The sequence below is a fragment of the Salarias fasciatus genome, chromosome 16 (genome assembly GCF_902148845.1).
Source record: "Salarias fasciatus chromosome 16, fSalaFa1.1, whole genome shotgun sequence".
In the NCBI taxonomy this organism is placed as follows: Eukaryota; Metazoa; Chordata; class Actinopteri; order Blenniiformes; family Blenniidae; genus Salarias; species Salarias fasciatus.
In genome coordinates, this window is record NC_043760.1 from 11066865 (window position 1) to 11078737 (window position 11873).

Below are 11873 nucleotides of genomic sequence, written 5' to 3' on the forward strand. Positions count from 1 at the left end.
CGGCCCTGGCAGCTCCGTGGCATGACTCTGGGAATAGCCTGAATGCCTCCACATCATTGTCCCGGGTCGTTACGCTTCCAACTGGAGGCTTGTGTTTCTCCGGGTATGCGAGTAATAGAGTCCTCGTTGACATGAGATAATTAGATTCACTGGTAGTTGTAGAACAAGATACAGTGAAGGTTTTTTTTTTGTTGTTGTGCAGAATCACGTTCAAAACCAAAGAAAGTGGCAGGTGTGAAACCAGCTTCACTTGTAATGTCGTGGAAGGGATTTCATCTGGTCACGGATCCTGGTTTTTAGCAAATGTTTGCATCCTGAGAAGTGTAAGAAAACTCTTCAACACTTGAATATTCGTGTGTTTATTTCTAAAAGCACCAATTTTAATGACAGCTGAAAGGTTTGTGATTAAGGCCCTTTGTATTTTTTAAGTGAAAATGCAGAATTTCTGTTGTTTTTTTGGGTGAACGTGACAGCTGCTGAAAACACAACTTTTTGTGATTTTCTCTTCAAGCAGAACCCTTTGGAGACACTGTCTCCGTGGAAATGCGGGAAAACGTACTTTTGGTCATTTAATCAGCTTATGACTTCTGAGCTCTTTGTGTACACTACACCTAGTGTTCAAACGGAAACAACATCAACTTACCTGAAAAGAAAACCAGCCTTTCTATTTGTGAATTCTTCGGACAGTTGAAGCGCGTATGGCAACACTTGAAGCAGGGCGTCACTTTACTTCTTGATGGTCGTGTTACTCTGTTTTTTTCATTCATTTTGTTTGTTTGTGCGTTTATTTCACAAATCTCTAAGAAATAATTCCCCTCTTCACTATTAGTCGGCCAAAACATTCTGGTCATAAAATATTTCCAACTTTAATCCAGAAACAAATGTTATCATAAAAAAAGACCAAGTTATGGTTTGACTTTGTGTCATTCACTCGAATATATACGTCAATTCAACGATTAGACAATTCTAGCATGCTTACAAATAATGTAATGATACTGCCACGAAGGTCAAAGTACAAGGAGCCTGGCTTTGCTTGCCTTCCTAATGACTTATTCTGTGGAATAAATGTGTGAGAATAGATCACAACACCTCCACCTAGTGGGACATAGGTGGACTTGATTATTTTTATTTCATCAATGAAACGGTTTTATTTGAGTTGAGCTAAACTTTACTGTTGGATGTGTGGTGTTGATGCTGCAGTATGCACCAGTGTGTAATATTGTTCTAGTCCTGTTAATGCAGTTCTGCTTGTAAGTGATATTTAATAGCGGAAGAAGCATCACATCACGGTTAAAGGCTTTGAAGAACTTGCTCCAGAAGTTTGACTGTTGCACTTTATCTGTGCTGAAAGCTCGGCCTCCCCCTCTCTCAGATAACTGTAATGGCTTTAACAGTCAATAGTGAGATAAAGAGCCTTCTGACAGTATTAGATGGAGCCAAACATGTTGCTTTAATGGCTGTGTTATCAGTGCGCCGCTCTTTCCACTGTTACGGGACGACGCTCCCTGCGCCGCCGTTTCACTTTTGCGGCGCATTCCTGGCATCTCTGTCATTTGGAGCCATTGTCTTATATTACTGCTAAGCTCCGCTGCGGACAGGCCGTCAAACACATGTGCATTCTCACATGCGGAGTGAGATTAGAGGCTGGCATGTCCACGACTTTCACTGGATTAGCGGGGTGAGAAGGCAAACGGGGGGGGAGGGGGGGAGGAAAGGAAAATGTAATTGTTATATTGAAGTAGTCCTGTGGCAGAGTTTTTCAAAGATATTCTGTGTACAAGTAAAATAGGCCAAAAAAAAAGTGTTTTTCGGTGCAGTGATAAGCTCACTTCTGTCCCCTATGGAGCTCATTCCTTTATTTGTTGCACACCCAAACTGAAAAAGCAGCCTTTCCTCTGAGCGTCATGGAAGGATAAATCTGCATTATCTCACAGACCAGACATCTGAATTTCCACCACTCTTTTATGTGCCTCAGAAAGAAGCACGTGACCGTGTTCGCTCTGCGTCTGGGCGGGTCTCGGCCGTTCAGTCCGCAGTCAGAATGAAAGGAGGGGAAAAGGAAGAAGACGAGCAATAAAGTGAGAGAAACATTCCCAAAGGGTCACGGCTCAAGCCACCACCTTATCCAGAGAGGTTTAAACTCTTATTATTTCTGATGCTGTGTTTTTTTAGCCAGCAGATGGGGACATTGATGCTTACTGTTACTTTTGTAACAAACTGGTTTATTCAGAGTTTCTCTCTTGGTCCTGGTTGTGCATTTCATCAGATTGTTTCTAAATTTTGATGCTTTGGAAGAAAACATGACGTCAGTTTTGTTAAGATGAACCCCGCCCTGACAAATGAACTTTAAATTGTTACAGCATCCACTTTAACAGGCTGATTGAGGAAAGAAGCTGGTTTCCGGGACCTTTACTTTGTAGAATTTTATAATTTTATTTCCTATTTTGTTTAATATTTGATGTTTTAAAATATTACTCCTCCTGTGCAGCACTCTGTTTCAACCACAGCTGTGGGAAAGTGCTTTATAAATAAAGATGGTGCGCTATCTTTAAGATCGAGGCTTTCCAAGTTTAGGGGGATGAGATGTGGGACATCTCACACTTTTATTGTGAGATAGGTAAGTCGAGGAAAGTTTTTTTTCTATAGTAATATTAACACATAAGGCAATTCACAGTCCTTTACCTAGAGAGAAATACAAGGTAACTAAGAGTCTTATAAGAAACTCATTAAAATAAAGTGATTATGAAAAATATGAAAAGGAGAATAAAAAAGTTACCATTAAAGGTTTTTTAAGCTAAAGACAATAAGTTGGGATCCATCCATTAAGCATGTTATTTGTGACAATGATGTTGAGGATTACGACTGTGTCTTGCACAGTAATCAAACACTGTTGCTTATGTTGTATTTAGTATTTGTGCTAAACACTGAAAATAAAATTAAGATTAAGTTCTTTATATTCTTTATATTATTACACTCAGTTTTAACTAGATGCAACTTTTTGTGCTTCCAATTTGTGACTTTTTGGCAACAGGTCTGAAATCATTTTACAATATCTGAGTTTAATATGCTCCTACTGCTCCCGCTGTTCAAATACAGTCCGGGTCTTCGGACCTTTCTGTGTGTATGTATGTTCTCCTCGTGTGTGTATGTGTTCTGGGTTCTCCAGCTTCCTCGATCACCATCCCAAAACATCCCTGTCAGGTGAACTGACGACCCTATGAGGAAAATCGGTAAACCTGCTGACATGTAAGTTACATGGAAATGTAATCTATGGCAGGTCTTTAACGATGGTTATATTATTGACATCCTTACCTTTAGTAAGGCTTGATCACACATGTAAGTGTGTGTGACTAAGACCTCGTTATGCAATGATAAGTTTCCATTTTCACTTAAAAAAAAATGGGAAAAGGCAGCCCCCTGACCCCCTCTACCTGAATCCCTGGAGTCCCGCCCCACATGCTGCTCGCCAGCAGCAGGACAGTGGGGGTTCAGATGCGAGCGACTGGAGGTGAAAGGAAAAGGACGTGTTCTTCTCCCTCCACATGAGCCCGTCCATTATTCCACTGTGAGACGTGTCATGTTCCTCCCATAAAACGGGGGAAATGTTACAAAGTTATAAAATTCATCAAAAGGGAATCCCCTTGTCTGGGGAAGCATTGAGTGATTCCAGTGTAAACACAGTAAAAGAGGATCCATGCGGCGGCGGCGGCTCATCGCTCCGCCGCTACAAGGTTCCTTTCCGAGAAGTTAATTCAATTAAAGCGCACAAAGGGCCACTGGCACCAATAAAGTTTGGGTGAAATGTGAACGGACACACACACACACACACACACACACACACAGTCTTGTAGCCATTGGAGCATGATTGCATTTGCATAATGCCCCGGCTGCGGGGCAGGACGGCCATCGCCATGGGTTACAGTGGGTGCCCGGAAGAAATGCAGCTCTGTGTTTAGTAGCTGTATTTTGTGTGAAGGCGACAGGAGGTTTGTCCTCACCAGCCACCACACACACACATTTCCACACACTTGTCTCGTTGCTTCCTCCTGTAAATTTTTAACTTCATGCTAAATTGTTTTCACCAAATGCACCAAGTCAAAGCAAACTTCACTGGTGAGTTACACGGGGAAACAAACATAATCCTTCAATTCAAAGCTATTTAACTTTTAAATGCTTCAAATGAATGCACTACTTTTTGAATATTTTACTTTTTCGAGCATGTTTTAGCTTAGAAAGGAGGATTTTTCAAGGAGTTTTTAAACATAATTTGTACAAAGAATGTTTCATATGAATCTATCTACCCTGCAGGTCAAATTTTAGGGGGAAAAAGGAATCGTACAAAGATTTCTAAAGCTTTTATCAAGCATAAAATGTAAAAAAAAAAGTCTATGATGGATCATGCATGCAATTTAATCAAAGGTGAACCTGGACTTTTTCTGCTTTCAGACCTCTATTTCACTATAGAGATAGAAGTTGAACTGAGGCTCTACATTAAGGACTTGTATGAAGAGTTTTATGTATTGGAAAAGAGTCGGGAACAATTCTTACAAACCGCATTTGCTCCCTCCTATGAGCTTCATGTGGGAAAACTAACACTGCTGTGTGTTTTGCAACCCTTTCCAATCTCTGCATTAGTCGAGCATCATCCCAGGATTAGCTCCACCTAAGCTAATAATCTTGAGGAAGACCTGCAGGCACAGATCCACATGCGGCGTTGCGACATCTCTTCCAGGAGATACTGTATGTCGATTTCATGGAGTCCCGAAGAGCAGCGCACTAACCCACAACACACTGCTTCCTCACTCCCTCAGGACTCATTGCTGTGTTTAAAGACTCCCTGGAGGATCTAACCTCTGACCGACGCTCCCGCCAACTACATGCATGGAAACCAAAATGCTGGACTCCCAGCTCACAGTGATGAAAAGAGGCCAGCAGGGGGCGCTCTGTTGTAATGGGTGCAGCGAGTGTGTGTGGGAGTTATCTGTATTAAAGCAATGACTGACTTTTTTATGTGTGTGTGTGTGTGGGAAGGGTTCATGTGGTTTAAATGAGAAATGACAAGTGTGAGGTCATGCAACATGCGCTTCCAATTTCAGCTCATGCCTCCTCGGCCTGATCCCACATGGCGGGGAGGACCGCGCACATTTCAGACACTCCTCCTGGCAGAGGCCTCACTCATGGCTTAGCACTTTGAGGGAGCGATAACAATCGACCAGAAAGTAAAGCTCCCGACCCCCCCCCCTCACACACACACACACACACACACACACACACACACACACACACACATACACCCCTCTCTTCATGTTAAAACCTAAGCATACAGCGCAGGCTTTGATCTGACGCCGGGTGGGGGTTAGGAACGGCTTTGGGAAGAATGAATACTATAAGGTTTTGGCGCAGGGCTTCAGAGTGTTTACAACACAGACACAACCAGGATCTCGCTCTGCTTACACATGCACGGACAGAAACACATTCTTGGTTTGCTTTGAGTGGCAACAGTGGCATTTTTTTCTTTGCTTGTAGTGGTGTTTGATTGTTGCACTACTACAGGCTGCACCAGGTAACATTTTCAGGTTAGTGTGGAAACACAGCAGCTATAAAAACACTGAAGCTGCAGTCAAATTACGAACATTAAGGGTTCCTGTTGTCAGGAACTCAACGGCTGTGTGGAGTTCGATGCATGTAGAGGATTGCGATGTGTGTATTTTTAACACTTTGGCACTTTTTACTGTATTAAAATCCCACTGACAACAGGAAATAACTTTTCTGAAACGTGCAGGATTATACATCACTTATTATTTTTTTCTGCAAAGAATATTGGCAATAATGACAGATCAACAAGTGCTGCTTTACCGTGCTTCTTTGACAAAGTGTGTATCATAACATACAGGTGCCGTGTGTGTGCCCTCTTTCTGCCCACATGTTATATTCTCACAGCTACAGACAAGTTGCTTATTCCTGAATTTGAATATGCTCCTTGAGACGACGCCTCTCGGGTCGTTTTCACAGTACAACATGGTAAACCTAGATCCTGCCTCTCGCGGACCACCGCTGTGTTCCATTCTGAGAAAAGCAAACACCCAGTCCATCTTCAAAACCTTGTAAAAGTCATGTTGAGAGGAGCAAAGCAAACCTGGGGGGGCGTTAATGTCCCGAGCCCCTCGCCGCCTGCACGCCCCGCTTCCTCAGAGCTTCTTCCTCGCTCACGGCCAAGTGGCAATGAATCCGTCAGGTCTGCGGTGGTCTCCATTAAGGGTCTGTTAAAAAAAACAATGTGTCGTTTGGAGTGACTTGGTTGAGAAAAGACTTGGGGCGACTGCTTCCCCTCAGCTATCAGCACATCACAGCCTTGATTTAGTTCAGTTTTTTTCCTGTAACTTTTTTCGGGCCAATAAAAACAAAGCAAAGATAATTCTTGATTCCTAATTATTTAAATACCTGTAAGATTAACCCACTTATGTAAGTCAAATGTTCTCGGGACACAATGCTCTCGTTTAGTCAAACCAGACACAGCTCATGTTTGCAGCAGGTGTGATGAGCTTTTTTGGTTTTTAGCATTTGACTTTTTAGGTCCGTCATTGTGTGCTTCTCGTGCTCTGCTCACAGAGGACAGAACTCACGATACAGACTCAAATATAATGTTAACACATGCTCAAAATCTTGTGTAAGCAAGTTAGAGAAATTGTTTATAGTTGGCAACAATTCAGTAAAACACCGACTGTCAGCTTGTACTTTAAATAGTTGAATTGCACCAAGACAACATTTAGTCTGTTCTCAGATTCACCAAAATAAAAAAAAAGTGAATAACTCAGTAACTTGGACCATCTAGAAAACACAATAATAAATGATTTTTAGCCATTTTAATCAGTTTGTAATTTTCACTTTTATTTCTTTTATCATCACTTAGCTGGAGACGGAGTCTCTCTTTCAAATCCTTCCACCTTAGGAGCTTTTCTAAGAAGTAGAATTTTCAGTGGCTCTGTTGTCGTGTAAATGTACACCTAGAATGCAACAAAGTTTCACGTTTTTACTTGAAAATATTGCAGTGTAAATGCGGCCATAGTCTCTCTAAGTTGAAGGAAAAGCTCTGTTTTCCTGGCTTGACTTGAATTTATCAAGAGAAGTGGGATTTCAAACATTTTTTTCACCTGTTGTGAAAGTTGATACATAATTTAGTTTGGAATTTGCTCTTAGTTGTTTTTCGCAAGCTGCAGGGAGCCTGTAAAGAGTTTCATACGTCTCCAGTGCTGCAGGTTCAAGACCTCCGCTGTACACGACGCCCTTTGATCTCTGACCTTGTCAGAAGTGCAAGAACCATGAAAAAGTGCTTTCTGAGAACAAACAAGAGCTTTGGGGTATTCTCACTTTCCACGGTATGATCTCCTGACACTGGCTTTCCACAGTGTGTGCGCTTCCTCTCCCTTCCCTCTAACAATGAATCTCAGGAAGTGTGTCAGGATAAGGGCCAGACTGCTGGGCTCTCTTTGGTGAGTGCATCCAAGTCTGAGGGACAAAAAAACACGAGTCCCGCTGATCCCGGAGAAACCGGCTCGGTGTTGAAGAAAGCCGTGGATCTGTGAAAGGGAATTACTGCTGCAGGTGTCTTCAAAGCGAAGTCGGCCATGTCTGCGTCCCTCTGGCTGGTGAGTGCTGCTCAGACTTGTCGCGTTAATCTGTGGGTGGTCAGAGGTTCAGCGCTGTCTGCAGGTCAGTCCAGCCACGACACGCACAACTGAGCCGCTGATGGTGTTGTTTTTAAAAACCTACTTTATGGAGATAAAGGACTGTGACTCCAGTGAATTTTCCAAACCTTCACATCTTGATCTCCCAGCTTGTTTTCTACAGATGTAAGGCAGCCTTGAAATCTAAAGAGGATCCAAGGTGGAATCATTTCATTGAACTGAGTGTGTGTGGTTGAGGAGACAGAATGAGCGGTTTAATTCTTTTAACCTGAAAACAAGACGAGACACCTAATGTAGCAGGATCCCCAGAAACTGAACACAGCATGATTATTAGCCACAAATTCATGTGAGAATGGGCTCTGCTTGATGTGTGGATTCACTAAAAGCATGGATTTAGATCAGATCCAGTAAACAAGATAGAAATCAGCATGAAAAATGCATTAATCTAACACTGTAAAACACAGATTGTCAAATGAACAAATGTTGAATAACTGCAACTGACGCAAATGCTGTCGTCAGCTTCTCGTTTTAGTTATTTGTACACAGAGAGGAACAGTGTGGAGCTTCAGAAGTATAGATTTTCCCACTTTCAGAAGTTATCAAACTTATTTACTTAACACAGTCAGTCCTTTTGGTGGCGCATGTTTTTATAAGACGTGTATCAGCTAGAAAGCGTTCATGAGCTTTCTTGGCCATTAAAGTAACAGAATCTGAATACATTTTGGAGATAATCCTAGAAAAGTACATTTTCAGTGTCCTTCAGCCTGCATAGAAATACAGCGAGGCCTCGTTAACGTTTTGAAAACGATGTTGGTTTAAACGAAAAAACGTGTATTTTCTGCTCACATGTATGTGGTTTCTTTGCAGAAACAACCAACAGCACCCTCTCGTGGCCTGGCATGCTCACGTTTCATCCCCAATATAAACATACCTGATGTTCAAAAATGTCACATTGAAAAATGTGAATTTTTTCTTAAATGAAAATGCTGAAACGACACGTTTTCACTCGAAACTTTTTCATCTAACCGTGCCCTGCTGCGACCCCATTGAGACCTTGCTGGGCTGCATGTGGCTCCTGAGTTGACCTGTTGACACCCCTGTTTCAGACACACCCACCTGGAACATGTCTGGAACATGAGATTAAATAATCCTACAAATAGTGAAACCACCACTCAGATTATGATCTTTGAAAAAAACCAGTGGCTTTCCTACTCATTTTCGTCTTTATGATCTCTGATTTGACTGAGTGACTCCTGTGAACCCAAACAGTGTTGGACAGGCGTTCTCTTGTGGATACCTTCATGTGTCTTGGTTCTATCCTCTGCAGCACGTAGGGGGCTGAAACACCCTTAATGAAGTACTAAGTAGCTTAATTCTAGCTTTAAAAAAATGTGTTTTTTTACGACAGACACTCAGTTTGACCCCACTCGGAGAGGCTTTCTTTTGTCCCGCGCTCTCGTGGGGAAGCGCCGCTCGTGGAGGTGACCGCTGGTTAATTGCTTTACGGCGGAGCGGAGCGCCATAACTTTCTCACTCAGGGCTGGTTTGCTATTGTCTCCTCGGTGGAGGTGGACACACATCTGCCGTCAGGTCTTTTTCTCGGCTGGTTGTCGACGTGAGCCGAGAACAGCAGGCATCTGCAATTAACCTTCAGTTAACCTTTAGTTCGCCCGCAACCAAGACGGCCGCGTCGCGTTCAAGCATCAAGTCTTCATATATGCTTCGTATGATTTTTCTCTTTTTAGTGAAGACAGATGGAAGCTCTGAGTTTGTCATCACCTGTCCCGGCATCTCGCCGCAGCTTTTATGAGGCAGCTGATGACGGTTCAGAGGCCGGAGCTGTTCGAGGTGAAGTGGTCACAGAGGATCCTTCGTGTGTGGCGTAGAGGATAATTAAAGGTTAAATAGTTCACCTTTGCCCTTTTGGAATTTGTAATTTACTCCTTCAGAAAGAACGAAGCTGTCAGGGATTTTGTTTTTTTCCACATTTGCGTCATCTCATTTGTTATTTCTGTAACAGGAATGTGGGATTTTTCTACATTTTCGGCAACAATGACCCGCTGTTTGTCTTCTTTCTGTTTCTCACACTGATAAACTTACAATGCAGAGTACTTAATCTGTTTCATAAGAAAGACTGCTATTTTTTTTTTAAAGGCATAAAAGCCAAAAAACGTTTTTGCAGTCATTAAAAGCTGCTTTTTTATGGCTTCCTTCCACCAGCGTGACTCATACAAAAGAGACCAGCTGCTTTTCTCTATTAAAAAAAAAAACAAATATAAAGTTTGATGCCTTTTCCCACCATGTACCTTTTCTTGTTAAGTTTGATAAAATAAAAAATAAAGGTCTTTTATTTTTGAAATTCATCAGGAATTCACCAAATTCTCTAACTCGTGAAACTCCGTTAACCTGACAGCATTTCAAGTGAAAATGCTTTGGTTTTTTTTTTGGTCTTCATTTCAGAAAAGTGGCAACATTTTGACAGCGATTTCTGTTTACACGCAAACAGCAGAAACACTGAAAACGATGTAGTTGGCATGTTGGGCCACTAGTGGGTGCTGTTGTTTCTGCAGTGAAAAATGTCAAAAACATTGTCGACAGTGTCACCGACACTCGTCATTATTGCTGCAGCAGTGACTCTCAACTCTAAAACCCAAATCACCTCGAAAGTTCACTTGAAAATGTTGATTCAGTGTCTTTTGTGGTAAATCTGAGTGAAACTGCCCTCTTTGTTGTGCAGTTGGTGAGGTGCTCGAAAGTGTGACACATTTTTCTTCAGATTTCACCTTCTCTCAATTCTTTTCATATTTCCAAAAGCTTTTCAGAGTATTTAGGGCTGCAGTGTCATTTGCATGAACTGAAAGAAATCCAGACCTGTGCCTGAGGGTTTTTGTGCCTAAAGAGGCTTTGGGATGAACCCATGGGATTGAAGCTTTTCCCCAGAACATGTCACACCGTGCTCTCCTTTTTGTCCTTAATTCTCATTTGAATATTTCATGATCATGAATTTGCCAGAGCTGTTTCCATCTGCTGATGGAGGATCGACTTGTGTCTCTCTGCTTTGTGTAAAGATGAAATGAGCTTTCACTTAATTCACCGTGGCTTCCTGCCAGCCTCTCAGGAAAAAAGAAAAGATCCCAGCCTGGGATCAATAGTGGGAGGGCCGGGTCGTAACTGCTGCATTAATCACAGGCACTTTGAGGCTGAAAAAACATGAAATATCATATTTAAACAAATGACTTTTCAATGCAAATGTTATCTTTGCCAATTAGTTAATTAGTTCATGAGTCAACTATCAGACGTTGGGAATTCGCTCTGAAAAGTGGCTTCGTGTTGTGTGAATGATGGCCGTTATGTTCATGACGGGCTGCACGGCGCCCGTCGAGCGCCGCCTCTCAGCTGCTGACAGATGCCGTACATGTAAAAAATGGAATGAGGTGAAAGCTCCGCATGCATTTTCATCGGTCTGCAGCGAGCTCAGCTTCTGCAGTGAATGCTGACTCCAGGCTGTATTTTGATTTGGACCAAGCAGGTTCTCAAAATTTCAAAGAAAACGTCGATTTTTTTGATTTTCTTTCCCAAAAAAAAAAAAAAAAAAAAAATCAAAAACCTAATATAAAATCCCAAATTAGCCTGATGAGAAGAAAACCAGCAGCTGTGGCCTGGCCGGCTCCCCCCACCCCCTGTTAAAAGGCATGACCGCTCACTTCCCCTCTTATTCTCCCAGGAACAATGACCCTTCACTCCAGAACCTCTTGTCTAGTTTCCTGGAGTGGACAACAGACCTGCGGCTTTCAGAACGAGACCTGAACCCGGCCCATTGTTTGGGCGGCGGAGGGGCAGGAAGTGAGCACAATATTGTCCTCGGGAAGCTCACTGTCCTTTTGTCCAGAGTAGTGTAATCTTCGGCGATACACGGAGGTTTTGGTCACAGTCGAAGCAGATCTGCAGCCAAACAGCGACACAGTGATGCTGAACTGATTCAGATCGTGTTAAAATTTTGAGTTGGGTCAGTGGCATGCATTGAAAAGAACAGTTCCTCTGTCAAGGAAAAGTTCTTTTCAAAACATTGTAGCGTAAACAGGCCTGGATAGAACCAGAAAAAACCTTTATAACTACAGCAAAAAATGGTCGAGATGTGTGATCAGTAAGTGTCTGAAGTATTTTGTCTTCCATCATATTAGACAGAGT